The sequence below is a fragment of the Corvus kubaryi genome, unplaced genomic scaffold, assembly GCF_017639235.1.
Source record: "Corvus kubaryi isolate FWS band 111438036 unplaced genomic scaffold, C.kubaryi_AGA036_p1.0 37396, whole genome shotgun sequence".
Lineage (NCBI taxonomy): Eukaryota > Metazoa > Chordata > Aves > Passeriformes > Corvidae > Corvus > Corvus kubaryi.
In genome coordinates, this window is record NW_024581135.1 from 21,050,903 (window position 1) to 21,063,957 (window position 13,055).

General features: G+C 42.2%; 1 long non-coding RNA gene across 7 annotated transcripts in view; it reads left to right on the top strand.

Moving 5' to 3' along the window:
* Window positions 1–9,401: 9,401 nt before the first annotated feature.
* Window positions 9,402–13,055, top strand: part of LOC121670646 — a 23,596-nt gene continuing 19,942 nt past the window's right edge. For 2 of the 7 annotated variants that reach the window (XR_006018186.1, XR_006018187.1), the window contains exons 1-3: window positions 9,402–11,900; window positions 12,005–12,105; window positions 12,569–12,758. This is a non-coding gene — a long non-coding RNA (uncharacterized LOC121670646). The remainder of the gene's footprint in view (window positions 11,901–12,004; window positions 12,106–12,568; window positions 12,759–13,055) is intronic. The other 5 variants (XR_006018190.1, XR_006018183.1, XR_006018184.1 and 2 more) reach the window with 5 other exon arrangements.

A 13,055-nucleotide genomic window follows, 5' to 3' on the forward strand; every position in this document is an offset into this window, starting at 1 on the left:
CAAAACCCACAGACCTACTCTGTTTGTGCTGTTATGTCACACTGCAGGGAAAACCATCTGGTTTTGGCTGTGAAAATGGTATCTCTGCTGCTAGAGTGCTGAGTTCTTTTCCTAGTGCAGCCACACATTTCCTCAGTGACTTTAGGAAATTCAGTCTTCCCGTTTCTCTTTTTAAAACACGGAAATCCTCTCCTCCCCAGGCTTTCCCTTGCAGTCTGATCCTGTCTGCAAAAGAAAATGAAGTGTGTTTTTTATATTATTAGCTAAACTGAATTTGGCAATGGACAGATGTTCACTTTGCATACAGCTGTGCTGCCTGAAGATACATTTTTCTGTCTTTCTCAAGGCTAAATTAACACTGATAAAAAAATCTTTGGTCTTCAGATAGAAAACATTTTAGAAATAGGAATTATTGTGGGTTGGATTTTCAGAATTGCTGTCAGCCACAGCTGATATCAGTGGAAGCTGTGGGCTGAAAAAACCTGGAGCCCTGAACTACTATAGTTTACATGAATGTAGAAATAGTTAATGACTGGCACAGGATTTTGGATCAATCCACAGTAAAAGCTCTCAGGTAAATACAAAAGGTAGATGTGGTGGAATGCTCCTATTTGGTTTTTTGCCCATGTTGTTTTTTGATTTTTTAAAAATTTTTTTTAACTGCAGAATGCAGGTCTGAGGGCTTACTGCCCAGAAGGCTACAAGCTTTCATCATAGGCTGTCTGACTATCACCTGATGATGCAAAATAGGTTTTCAGTTAGTATTGTGAATTCTTAGGGCAAAATGGCAGCAATTTACCTACTGTTTCTTCTCCTACACCTATGAAATTAATTTACTGTATGTAGGGGAAGGGGGGGGGGGGGGGCACTGTGGAACTAAATCCAAAAACTAAATAATAATAATGAAGCTTTTAAGAGACAATGTCTCACAATCTGACATAAGTAGTAAGATTGTTGCTGTGCACTATTACTATAATTAAATTACGTTATGCTGTTGCATTAAATGAATCCATCTGTAATACTGTACTTAGAAGCAAGGTTTTATCACATAAACATTATGTGCCTTTAAACTTCTGCATTTTGTCTTGCAAAATGCAGGGAAAATACAGAAATTGGAAGAGCAGAATACAACATGAAAAGCTATAGCAGTGGGAAAAGGCCGGCTGGTTCAACATGCCAGTCCTTTTAAAGCAGGTAAGTAGAGTGTTAGAATACATTTTCCAAAAGGGTGGAACATGAGATGCATGCGTGAGGTGCCTGCTATTACTTTGAAAATGTTAGGTACCGATCTAAAAATTATCTTTCTAGTCTTTTCCCAAACTACAGAACATGTAAGGTTAAATCAGAAGCTGCTGAGAGTAAACTGTTAAGAAAAACATGCAAATAATAGCTGAAATGAAGCTGCAATCTTTTATCTGAACAGAGGCAGAAAAAGAAGGGGGCTACGGATCACTTAGACTATGATCAGTGAAACAGGGCAGCTGATCAGAGAGATGCAGTCTTTAGAACAATGTTAGCTTTTGCAGACCCAGGAAGCAGAATAATATTTTTCAAACTGGAGACTTCATTCCCATCGTAACAGATCAAACCATCTTTCAGAGCAGCAGATCCTGTCCTCTCTCTGCCTGGTAAGCTGTTGTACATTTATTCTGGTGCTAGTTCTTTTCCAAATGAGTTACTGGTGCTTTCATCCACATCCTGTTGACAGCTATCCCTTTCTCACCTTTGCAAAATACAGACTGTGTTAATTGCTCCTTTTTGATATCATGCACAATTACTTGGATTTTAGGAAAAATTATCAAGGAAAATGACAAGTAGACATCTGTCCCTTTGCTTACCTCTCCCATAGATAGCATACAGACACACGCTGTAAACTTACTGTATGGCAAGCTGCTGTAACTGGGACTACAGCATTTGCTGTCCTTCCTATGTTTGCCTCTGCCTTTAAGTGTTCACTGAACCATCCTAGTCTGCACTCCCTGTGATCTAATTGTGCCGGCAATATGCCGGGATGGACACACTGTTCATTAAGGATTCAGATGTATACAGGGGTTCTCTCCCAGTTCCTGGGGGTAGGAACAGGATGAAAACATTATGAGACTCTATTAAGTCTTATAAGACTGCCACCCCTTGCCTCTGGCAGCTTCAGGGGTGGGAATTAGCCTTTCCAGGGAGGTTATCATCTGTAATACGTATTTATGCTGTGTCCATCCTGTATAAGAATGCTCTCAGTAAAACTTAGGCTAGGCTGTAATAATACTTTGCACTTCTTTGTTGCCTTTCATCTGAGCATTTCATTGTGCCTTTAAAAGCTTTCATTAGCTAAAATTCACAACCCTGTTGTGCGGTAACTGTGGATTAACACCTCCACCACATGCAAAATACAGTTCAGAGAAGCAAGGACTGGAGTAAGTGGTTTAAAGAGCTGAAAAGAATGGAGGGTGTGGGGGGGAATTGAATTGCTTATTTCCAGCTCTGTGTTTTCTATTGAAATATCTTAGACTTGGATTGATGTTCTGGCTTCGTTCTGCTGCATTTTTAAATGCTGATGTGTGGCAAATTTAGCATTGTTTCAAAAATTCTGAAGATACTCATTTGCAGGTTCATTTATTATCTGCTGGAAATTTATCCTTTGATAACTGGATGCAGATGTAGCCATGAGAGTGATATAATTGCCTGTGGAGCTAGGTATGCATTTTAAGTATTGTTAAGCTACAGGGTCTAGTTTCCCCAGGATATGTATGACTCTTGCGAATGCCAGTTACACACATTCCAGAGAAGAGACTATGCCCCTAAAGCTACAATGTCCTTCGTGCATAGCCTCCAATCCTCTACAAAGCTTACATTTCACAGGATTCAACATTATTGGTTCTTTTGGGATCAATGAGAAACTCACCACCCATCTCCAGTATCTCTGAATTACAGAGCAGAACCAGATCAAACACAGAAGAGTTCCCTCATTTATCCTGCCTCTGTAATACATCAGAGTGTGTGCTGCATTCATTTTGTGTAGGCGGGCTGGTGTCTAATGTACTCTGTGAACATATTTATAAAGGATTAACCTGTGCCTGGTGTTCCTAAAAACTGATTTAGTTAAAATACGTATTTTATTCTACTTGTCTCAACCATACAAATCATTCCTGTTTAGCTTTGATGTTAGTCATTTTTGCTGTAGTGTAATACACTGCACATTATCAGTAGTCCTGCTATGTACGACAGGCTTTTTTCCTCCAGCCAATACTTCTCAGTGCATTGTATCATCTGCGTCTGAGAATTTTAACCTGCAGTGAACGTGTTCACTAATGGAATGTACTGCTTAGCAAATGCTGGAACACTGAGGGTTTCAATAGGGTGCTCTTGCTTTCAAAGTGTTTAGAAGCAAACTGGGTGTAGAAGGTCAGGAATCACAGGTGCTGGGAAGGACCTGGATGCACATTGTATCTGGAATGCTCTGTGTGTGCACACACACCAACCTGGCACCTGCCCTGCTAAGAAGGATCCAGTAAAGTGAAGCTCCTGGACTGCAAACAATTGCAGCCCTACCTCCCACCAGCCCCAAGTTAAGTATGTATATTTAAAAATCTTTACTTTGACACAGGTAATATTTAGAAATTTGTTTTGTGTAGGAAAAGGATTAAAAGGAAATACTGAAAAAATGAATAGCTTGGCAACAGGGAATTCTGACCCTCATCTGCAATATGTGAAGATAGCTCCAAAATGTGAAGGGCAATTTGAGAAGTTGCTGACTAGGAACTTGGGATAAAAGTGGAGAAGGGCAGACTTCTGATGAAGGGTTAAGGGTAATTTATTAAAGTTATCAACCATAGGGAAAATGACCAAAGCAAACACTGGAAAACCTGTTTCTTCAGGTGTTTGACAGCCAGGCTTAAGGTTTCTTCTCACCTTGATCTTCAACCAGGAATTCAGGGCTTGGTTTGGTTTTGGTGTTTTGGTTTTTATTTTGTATCAGCCTATACTGGGATAGCAACTGTCTGAAAAAGCTTATAGAGTTTTCAGTATTTTCTGGTAGAACAGATTAGTGGTAGTTGATTATACTTCTGTTGCTCATCTGATTGCTATTGAAGGAGTGCAGGCCACTATAAATTCTGTTCTTGACACCATAGTTTTTGTATAACTCCTGTGTCAGATATTATTTGTTGTACCATCAGTCCATCTTATCCGGATATAAGAAAACACAAAAATCAGTGTGTGTAGCAGGGGGAGGAAGATTCTTCTCAGCAGCCCATCAGGCAGTTTTTCTAGTTCATTTTCTTCCCAATTGTTCAAATACTAACTCAGAAGCTTGCAAATGTTTCTGTTTCTTGCCAAGACAGTGGTGCTTTTGCCCTGGCACACATTGATGTTTTTTCCCTTTTCTTGTGTTTTGAGTGCAGCTGAACAACAATTTTTTCTCTGTTTATCAAGCAACTTCCTCATATTAAAAGTTTTTTCCAAACCGAACTATCTTTTTCTGATTTCAGCATAGTTCTGCATTTGTGTTTGTTAATTAAATACTGACAAGTGAATAACAGCAAGTGCAGCAATACTGTGTGTTTGTGGGCTTTCAGGACAGCCCCTCTGGAACCTGAGCCTGTTTGTCTCAAGGAGCCACAGCAGCAGCCGTGCTTTGAGAGGTAGGCAGTAAGACAGCAAGTTGGTATTCAGGAAACAAGAGTGGGTCCTTCAAAAGAAATCTAACCTCTTTTCTGCCATTCCATGTGCATTAGACTTAACAGTACTCTCAGAAATTTTCATGCAAGTTATACCCTTTTCGCACCCCTCCCTGAAACGAAGATAATTTTAAGTTTTACAGCAGCAAAATAATTTGCTGCTTGTTTTCTCACCAGTGTAAGAGACTTTCTTGAAGTGGAAGTTGGCTCTTCGGAGGCCATAGGAGGACATGGATAGATGGATGGATGTGTGTGTACGTGCATCTGGAGTTCTTTTGTTCTCTCCCTGTTTGCTTTGATTGTTAAAACAGCCATTTCAGTAATTTCTTGGCTGGCTTTGCAGGGAATAAAATCTTGGTCTTTGCTGCTCCTGGAAGAGAGGTTGTCACAATGTTGCTCCCCCACTTGACTGACAGACACCTTTGCGAACACACAGCATGTTTCATCTCAAAGCACTCGATGAATATCCTTAACCCCCCCCCGTCTGGACCAGCCCACCTCTACTTGCAATGCTCCTTGTCTTTTCTCGCAGGATCGCAATCCTTGCCTTTTGTTCCTCCTTCTCAGGAGTTAATACCTCCCCACCTTACAAGTCAGCAGCAGATTCTGTCAGTTTAAAACCCCAAATAACAAACCCTCCTACCCTGAAAGGCCTTTTCTTTTCAAGCATGTATTTTTCTAGCCTGTGAGGGAGTCAGTGCCATAACCCTGAGTTTTTGTGGAATAGTTTCTAAGCCTCTATCTGTGTATCATGAATATCTCCCAAAGAGGGAATGAACATCCCCTCTTCTGGCAGCTCCTATATTTTGTGCCTTCCTGCCCCCCCTCCCCACCATCCTCTGCTCCTTATATGCCCCTTCACTTCATCCCTTCTACATGTGATGTCTCCTTTCAAATCCTCATTCACTGCTGCTCTCACCTCAGCCTGCACCAGCCGTTGCCTGACAATGCAGTCACAGCCCAGAACCCAAACATTTTTTGCCTCTGTTAAGGCATTCCACTGTTGGTCTTTTGCAAATTTACAGAAAGCTGGATGACCAGTGACACAAGTTTCCAATCTTTCTCTTTCCTCCACACTGTATTTCCCTATCTGTTGAATTTCTGTGGCCTGAAAAAGAAAGCATCAGCTTGGTTTTTTTTTTCCCCCATCTAAGATCTCGGGCATCACATCCCCACCTTTCTAGCTGAGGGCTTTTTGGCACTCTGTGACATTGCTTCTTGCTTCCTAAAATGCTGCTGTTCAGAAATGCTAGCACATCTGCCCTGGGGGTAGTTGACTGTCTCTAAGCCAGAGACAGGAGACTGCTGGCTTAGAGGCAAGAGGCGACTCCTCCACAGAAACGTGAAATAGGTGACATATAGGGCCAGGAAGGAAAGCATTAACAGAATTCATGTTCATTTCAAAGACACAGAAAAGGATCCTGAAGACAAACTGAAGATCTGAGATTATTAGGTGATCTGACGATCTCCAGCATTTTATCACTTGTGTTTGCTGTTTCTGACATGTTTGCTGAGCCCAACATGCTTAAACTGTCATGTGTTCTGATTTTCCCCCTTCATCTCCTCACTCTGTCCCACCTTACTTTAAAATGGCAGCTTCTTAGAAAGCAAGAGAGTTTTTTCAGATGTCTCAGATGGTGGCATGTCAGATAGATATATAAGAGACAGAGGGGTTTGAAAACAGGGAGGATAAAACTATCATGATGGCTGAGGCCTCTGCATGCTTTGCAGCGTGCATGACAGGGAGGATGTCCTTCCCTGGAGTAAGCTCACAGCTCCTGCTACTGACAATTACTATGGGGTTTTAGACATGACATTGATTCAAGTTTTGTTTTCAGTCTCTGTTGGTTTTTTTTCACCTCCCCAAACCCAGGGGACTGACAGCCAGGCTAAGCTGACCACTCCACCAGTGCTGTCTATGCAGACCCGCTGTGGTGGCTCCCTTTCACCTGCTCCGCAGTCCCTCCCCGTACATACTGTGCTCCAGCAGGGAGGCCGTCTTGGAGCCCAGCTGCATAACTCTGCTTCACAGCAATGATTTTGCTCCCTGGTGACTCACTGCATTTTGCACCTGATGGTAAAAGATAATCTGTCACCTTAAATCCTACTAGTTCTGCAAGACAGCTTTTATATAATCAGTGGGTACTTTTACCCTCTTTTGTCCAAACATGAATATAAGGTCCAGCTTGAATCCTCCATATATTTTTTTAAAGAAAGCAGCTGTGTTGTCCTTCAGGAAAACAGCTTGTAATTTAGCATTACTGCGTTATATCCCCTAGGCAACGCTTTCTGTCTTCAGGACATATATTTATCACAGACATCACAGTATCTCTATGGTGGTTTAGTTTTCCATCAAGGAAAGCTAAAAGAGCATTTAATTCCGTAAAGCTCTGATTGATCTTCACCACAATGTACCTCTGGTGCTTTTCTCAATGTCTCCTCTGCTGAACAAGATTTCTTCTTCCACTTTTGATCTCTCAGAAGTCTGAACGGATCTCAGAAGTGTGGGCTTGCTTTGCCTTCTAGCGCTACCTGTCTTTGTGCTTGGCAGAGCTTTCCTGTCCTTTGGTCAGCTCTGGAGTCCTGGTTAGCTCCATCAGCCAGTGGCTCTTTGCCTCACTCAGGAGGCTACCCGTGGAGAATTGAATGTATGTCAGCAAGGAAATAATCTGCCAGCCTTGGACGGCTTTCACTTTTTGTTTTCAGTTTTATTTTTGGTATTATAAAATAGTCATGGAGAGTAGATAGATTGACACATCTTAAGATGTTCAATTAAGATGAACAGAAACATGATGGCCCCATTAATTCCTCTGAAACTTTTCTCTGTCCTTAACAGAAGCTGCTTTGTTAATTGCTACTTCTTCTGGTGATCATTTCACCCTTGAGCTCAGAGCAACGCCCTTTTATTGTTACAAATTCTGATCCCAAAAGACACAGGAAAACAAGCTTGGTCTTCTGAGTAGCAGATAACTGAGTGCTACAGCACTTGTCAAATGTATTTGATCAGTGCACACAGCTTGAGAAAAAAGCAAGCAAGCAAGGAAGAAGTGGGAATGCAAATTTTAGAGAAATCTTGTAAAGTCTGCTGTAATTGGCAAGGTAAATGTAAGGCTCTTTCTGCTTTTCGTAACACTGGTAATATCAGTTTATGATAAAAAGCTATTCTGAGTTACACAAGAAGGTAAGATATTTGCCAAAAAGATTCTTTAGTTTCAATTCTGTTTTTTTTAAAATGGACATGAAGTGCCATCCATACTGAATGACTGTTGGCATTTGACTTACTACTGAGCAACTGTATGTTGATGGATAAGCCAGTCTCATCCAAGTGTCAGGAAGATTATCAAAAAAAAGAGCTGTCTGTAGTTGCTCCATCTCTGAGGAGATTGCCAACTCACCCTAACAAAAGAAAACATTAGTGTGCTATTTGCGTCTCACAAAGAGACTGTGATAAGATGACATGATAAATGATAGAGGGCTTTTTTTTCCCCCAGTAAAAACACATAAGGTAGCTAAATCATCAAGTGTAAAGAATATTTTGGCTCTAGCCACTGGGGTGAGTAATTTATTTTTAAAAAAGGGGAAACAGTCAGAAAAACAAGAGTGTAGTTTCTGGGTTTTCACTCTAATTGCATTAAGTAATTATATGATATAGTAATTCATATAGATACACATGGAAGCACCCACCTACGCATATGTAGAGAGAAAATGATAAAGGGCCAAATTACTAACTTGCTTTCCGATATCCCACAGAAAATTGTACATGCAATCAAGCTACCATTCTGCTGGCTTGCTTGCACTAATGGCTATTTGAGTGCCCATGTTTTGTTACTCTGAATTAAAGATCGAAAGGAAGGTAATTTTAGGTGGCAAAAAGGGAGGTCTCTTAAAAAAACTAGCTCTATGAATTAGATTTTTAGTACCTACTTTTGGAGTGGTATGCATAAACTACAGCTCTGCATGGATTTACTACAATTGTCTGTGTAAATTGCTAGCAATGCCTAAGAAGCTACTTGGTTGCCCAGTTATGTGATTGAACATGCATTACATGTTAGTGGAGCAGGTACATTGCTGTTTGAGATTGCTAGATATTATGAAAATTTGGCCTTCTGTGATTAAGAACATTACATGTTGCTATTCAGCACTTTCTTGGTGTTGAGAGACGTATTATTACCAAACATTGCCGAAGATGTGTGATGTTACCCACGTTCTTTTTACCTCACTTTACTGCACTCACCAGAGGCACAGTGAGATCAGGACTTGGGTGTTGATGCTGCACCTTTACCTGCAGTATGTGACCTTCTCCTAATGACGGTCGAATGCCACATACTGATGGCTTTGAAGGTGTTGATCATTTAACACAATCTGAACCATGTGCCTTTTACAGCAGGTATATATATAAAGTAGTCGGTTTTGGCATCAGAAGGTCTCTTGAGGCATCAAACAGCTGCCTCCTTTTTCTCCTATGGATTGCCTAAAACACACGTGAACACATACCGTAACTAGCAACCAGATCTCTTCACAGTTATAACAGAGGAGACAAATTTCTGCAGTGGCAGAAGAGTAGAATGTACCAACCTTACTTCCATGTCTGCACTGAAACAGGAATCTGACCATAATAAGAGGCCTTGCATTTTGCTTCCTAGTATGCAGAGAGAGAGAGAGGATTTCAGCGTCCTGAGCAGTTACATGATAATTTTTTCCACACAAATTAAAACAAATAATTTGATATATGGAGATGAATTTGGAGCAGGCAGCTTAGGGAAGCACAGTTTTTAAATAAATGAAATGACAAATAAGCTCCCCAGGTGTCACTCACAAGTGCTTGTTACTGGCATCTACACTCATGCTATTTAAAACCATGCATCCCATAAGATTAGTAAAGCAAAGCACACATATCTTCGGACCTAAGTTAAGTTCTTGAAGAGAATGACTTAACCTCATCTATGAGCAGATCCAGTCTTTCATATTCTGGAAAACAAATCAGTTTATGTGAGTATCATTCAGCTGGTGTTTGAATGAAATACCTGATCTTCCTTTCTTCTGAAAGATTTTTTCTTTATGTCGTCTAGCTCTGCCTTCATCCTCAAGAGATACCATATTGTATGAGGCAAGTGTCTCATGTACCCACTACTGCATAAATGTAAAGCAAATTATAAACTTTGTGTATCTTAACTTTATGCAGTGAAAGCATTTCTATGCCTTCATGTCATAGTATGAAGGATATGGAGGATTTATCCTGTGAAACGGAGAAGGAGTGAAAGAGCTGTGCACATCCATGCTGTTAGGAAGAAAAGCAAATTCTGCCTTATAGTTTGGAAATAATGGCATTTTGCAACCTGATGAAGGATCCTAAATGGCACGACATTATTAATGTATTGTAATGTCCCGGCAAGATCTTTTTTCTTTGTGGTGCAAAATAATGCATATATTTATGTCTCATGTATACTAGAGATCTCTCATTGCAAATTTCAGAATGAATCCCTGCAAAAATATAGGTATGAAAATATCTAATTCGATTGAAATCAGTGTCCATAGGGGGAAAAAACCCCAAACATAAACCCATAAACATAGACAAAAACTGTCTTGTGACAAATTTGAAGCCTGCTCTATGTTTTGACTGACCTTGTCTTCCACAAGCTTAGGAGACTCCTTCCCCAGTGACTGAATATTTGAATTGCAGCTCTAATAGCATATGGAGTATGTTGTCTGCAGTTATTACAAAAGCAATCTCCACGTTGGGGTGCAGGCCATAACGGATGGCACTACAGGGAGGTAGCATTTTATCCATATTTTTATGGTAGCCTTCATAATCCAGGTTTGAAGAGACTGCAAAGCCTGAAGCAAGCACTGATTTCCTATCAAACTGTCAAAAAAATATATAAAAACCTTGTCACTAAGACATTGCTGGCAATCCTCATTAGACAGAATAAGGAACCTGCTTAGGCATAAATGAAATTGTTCTATTATGGAGTCATTGTTGAGAACAAGACTTTTATATCACCATTATATCCATGGAAATTAATCTAATTTGTTCCCCATTTTAATTAGCCCCTTTATGTCACACCCAAGTTCCGATGCTTGCAAGAAAAAAGAGGATTTTTTAAATAATCAGATTATCCTTCAGAAAGAAAACAGCAGAAAGATAATTTTAATTTAAAAATAAAGAGGCAGAAATATTTTTAAAAGAAAAACGTTATTTCTTCCAAATTACAAAGTGCTGTTCTCTGGTGTAACATTATTATTCTGTGTAGCAACTTATTAAATGAAGCAATTTATGGTAGCATCTCTGAAAAATGCCATCCTTTATTGAAATGAAAACAAGTAATAGCATAAGGACTGTAAAATAAAAAGGCAGAATATATTCTTTTAGACCATTACAAAAATACAAAAATGTATTGTCTATTTGAAAATCAATACAGTACCATAAAATAAAATGGAGCTGTGGTATCATCATAATTTCTATTTCAAATGGTTTGCTGAGAGCCAAATTGTGTCTTTTATGGGAAAAGAATGACAAATGGTTTAATTCAATATCACACGCATGTGTATATATGAGCTGAAATTCTGCTACAACTCAAAGCTGTTAGGCAAATATTTTAGTATCACCACAAGTTTAAAAACAACAGACATGTGGGAGTACATCCATTTATTTACACTTGTACTGACTTAAAATTCAAAATGCTATTTGATGCTTTTAAAATACTGCTGTGGGATGTTAAATTACTGCTGAATTCTTACTGTTCTGAGATACCTTTCAACCTGCCAAGATGTATGATGATGATGATGATAATAATAATAATAATAGCAGTAGTGCAGGGATCTTTAAAATAATGTGGGGCTTATTTCTGTAATATAAACACCATTTTCACTAACCCCTGTTTTATGATTCAGCATTTCTGATGCAATAAAGTGAAATAATGAAAGTAAAACAACAACAGGTTTGTGTGGGATGGGAAAGGGAAAACGAGCACGTGCATTGTCAGAATTTCTGCAGAAATTGTAGGGGGGAAAAGAAAAGCTCATGGTAAGTGGCGCTTCCCTCTCTTCCCCACGGGTAAAATTCCTCTTCTTGTTTTTAGTGTTCGCTACATTTCCTTCTTTTATTCCGTTTTCTGATCTCGTCCTTTTGTTCCCCTTGTCTCCTCGGATGCCTCTCCTTCCTCCCGCAGCGGGAGCTGCTGGCAGCGAGGCCGGAGCGCGGCGGCCGCGGGCTGGCTCGGGGCGCTGCAGGTGAGCGGGGCGGCGGGGGAGGCGGGGGGAGCCCACGGCTGGTGCCGCGTGGGTACGGGGCCTGTTGCACTCCTGCCTCCCTCCTCGCCCTACCTCTTTCCCAGGGACAGCGTGGGTGTGAAGCCTGTGGCGCTTGGAGCTTTCTACACCTGCCTTGCTCAGGGCTGCGGGGGAGGAGGAGGTGAAATGGCAAATGTGTGCTCAGGTGAGGATGGGGGCTGTGAACCACCTCTCTCGGCCGTGCTTGGCTTGCATGGGCTGGGAAGGGGCTTGTTTGCTACCTGCTCCCATTACCGTCTGACAAATGCCGAGTTCAGTGAGGAGCCTGCCGCCCGCCAGGCATGGCCACTTGCCACAGGCAGTGATAATCACCAAATGCCCCACAGACGTGGGAGAGAACTTTTCTGCCTCCCTCTTGCCTAAATAGTTTGTCGGCCACGGACCCTTGGTCATTATCGCCGCTCGGCCGCAGCAGTGCGGGCACAGCACTCCAAGAAATCTTTGCATTGCTATGGGATCAGAGGTCAGCGCTACAGGGGACCAGGGCTGGTTTATTAAACAGCCAAGTCTGTTTAAGGTGTAGTTGCTCAGGAAGAGCAGTGTGCTTGTGGCCATTTAAACCAGTTAACAGAGCGTGCCCGTTCAAACCCGTGTTTGCTTTTCCCCAGGCACAAACCCCAGCTCCGTGGGCGGACGCCCGGGGTTGCCGTCGGCCGAGTCGCCTCAGCCCCGAAGGTCTGTGACCTCTGGCTCCTGCCCATGACACACCGCTGTCCTCCGGGTGGAAACTGCGGACGAAAGTGCAGGATGTGCCTTGGTTTTGCTGACACCGCTCCAGCCGCGCTGGCTCCCGCGCTGGTAATGACCGGGCTCACCCAGGCGCCCGAGCGGGAGGCTCCGGGTCGGGGGGCGGGTTACAGACTCTCCCCGCCGGTGCCTGGGTGTTGGCAGCGGGTGCTGGGGGTGCGGCCCCGCGTGGGGAGTCCCGTGCGCCCCCACTCCAGCGTTAACACGAGCGTCTGCGAGGGGGACACCTCCCGTGGAGGCCGGGGCCGCCATCCCACCCCCGCAGCGCTGCCCGGGGTCAAACGCGGAGGGTACGCGCTCCCCGCGGGGGCTCCCCCGCCGGGCCCGGGCCCAGCCCGGGCGCCCCCC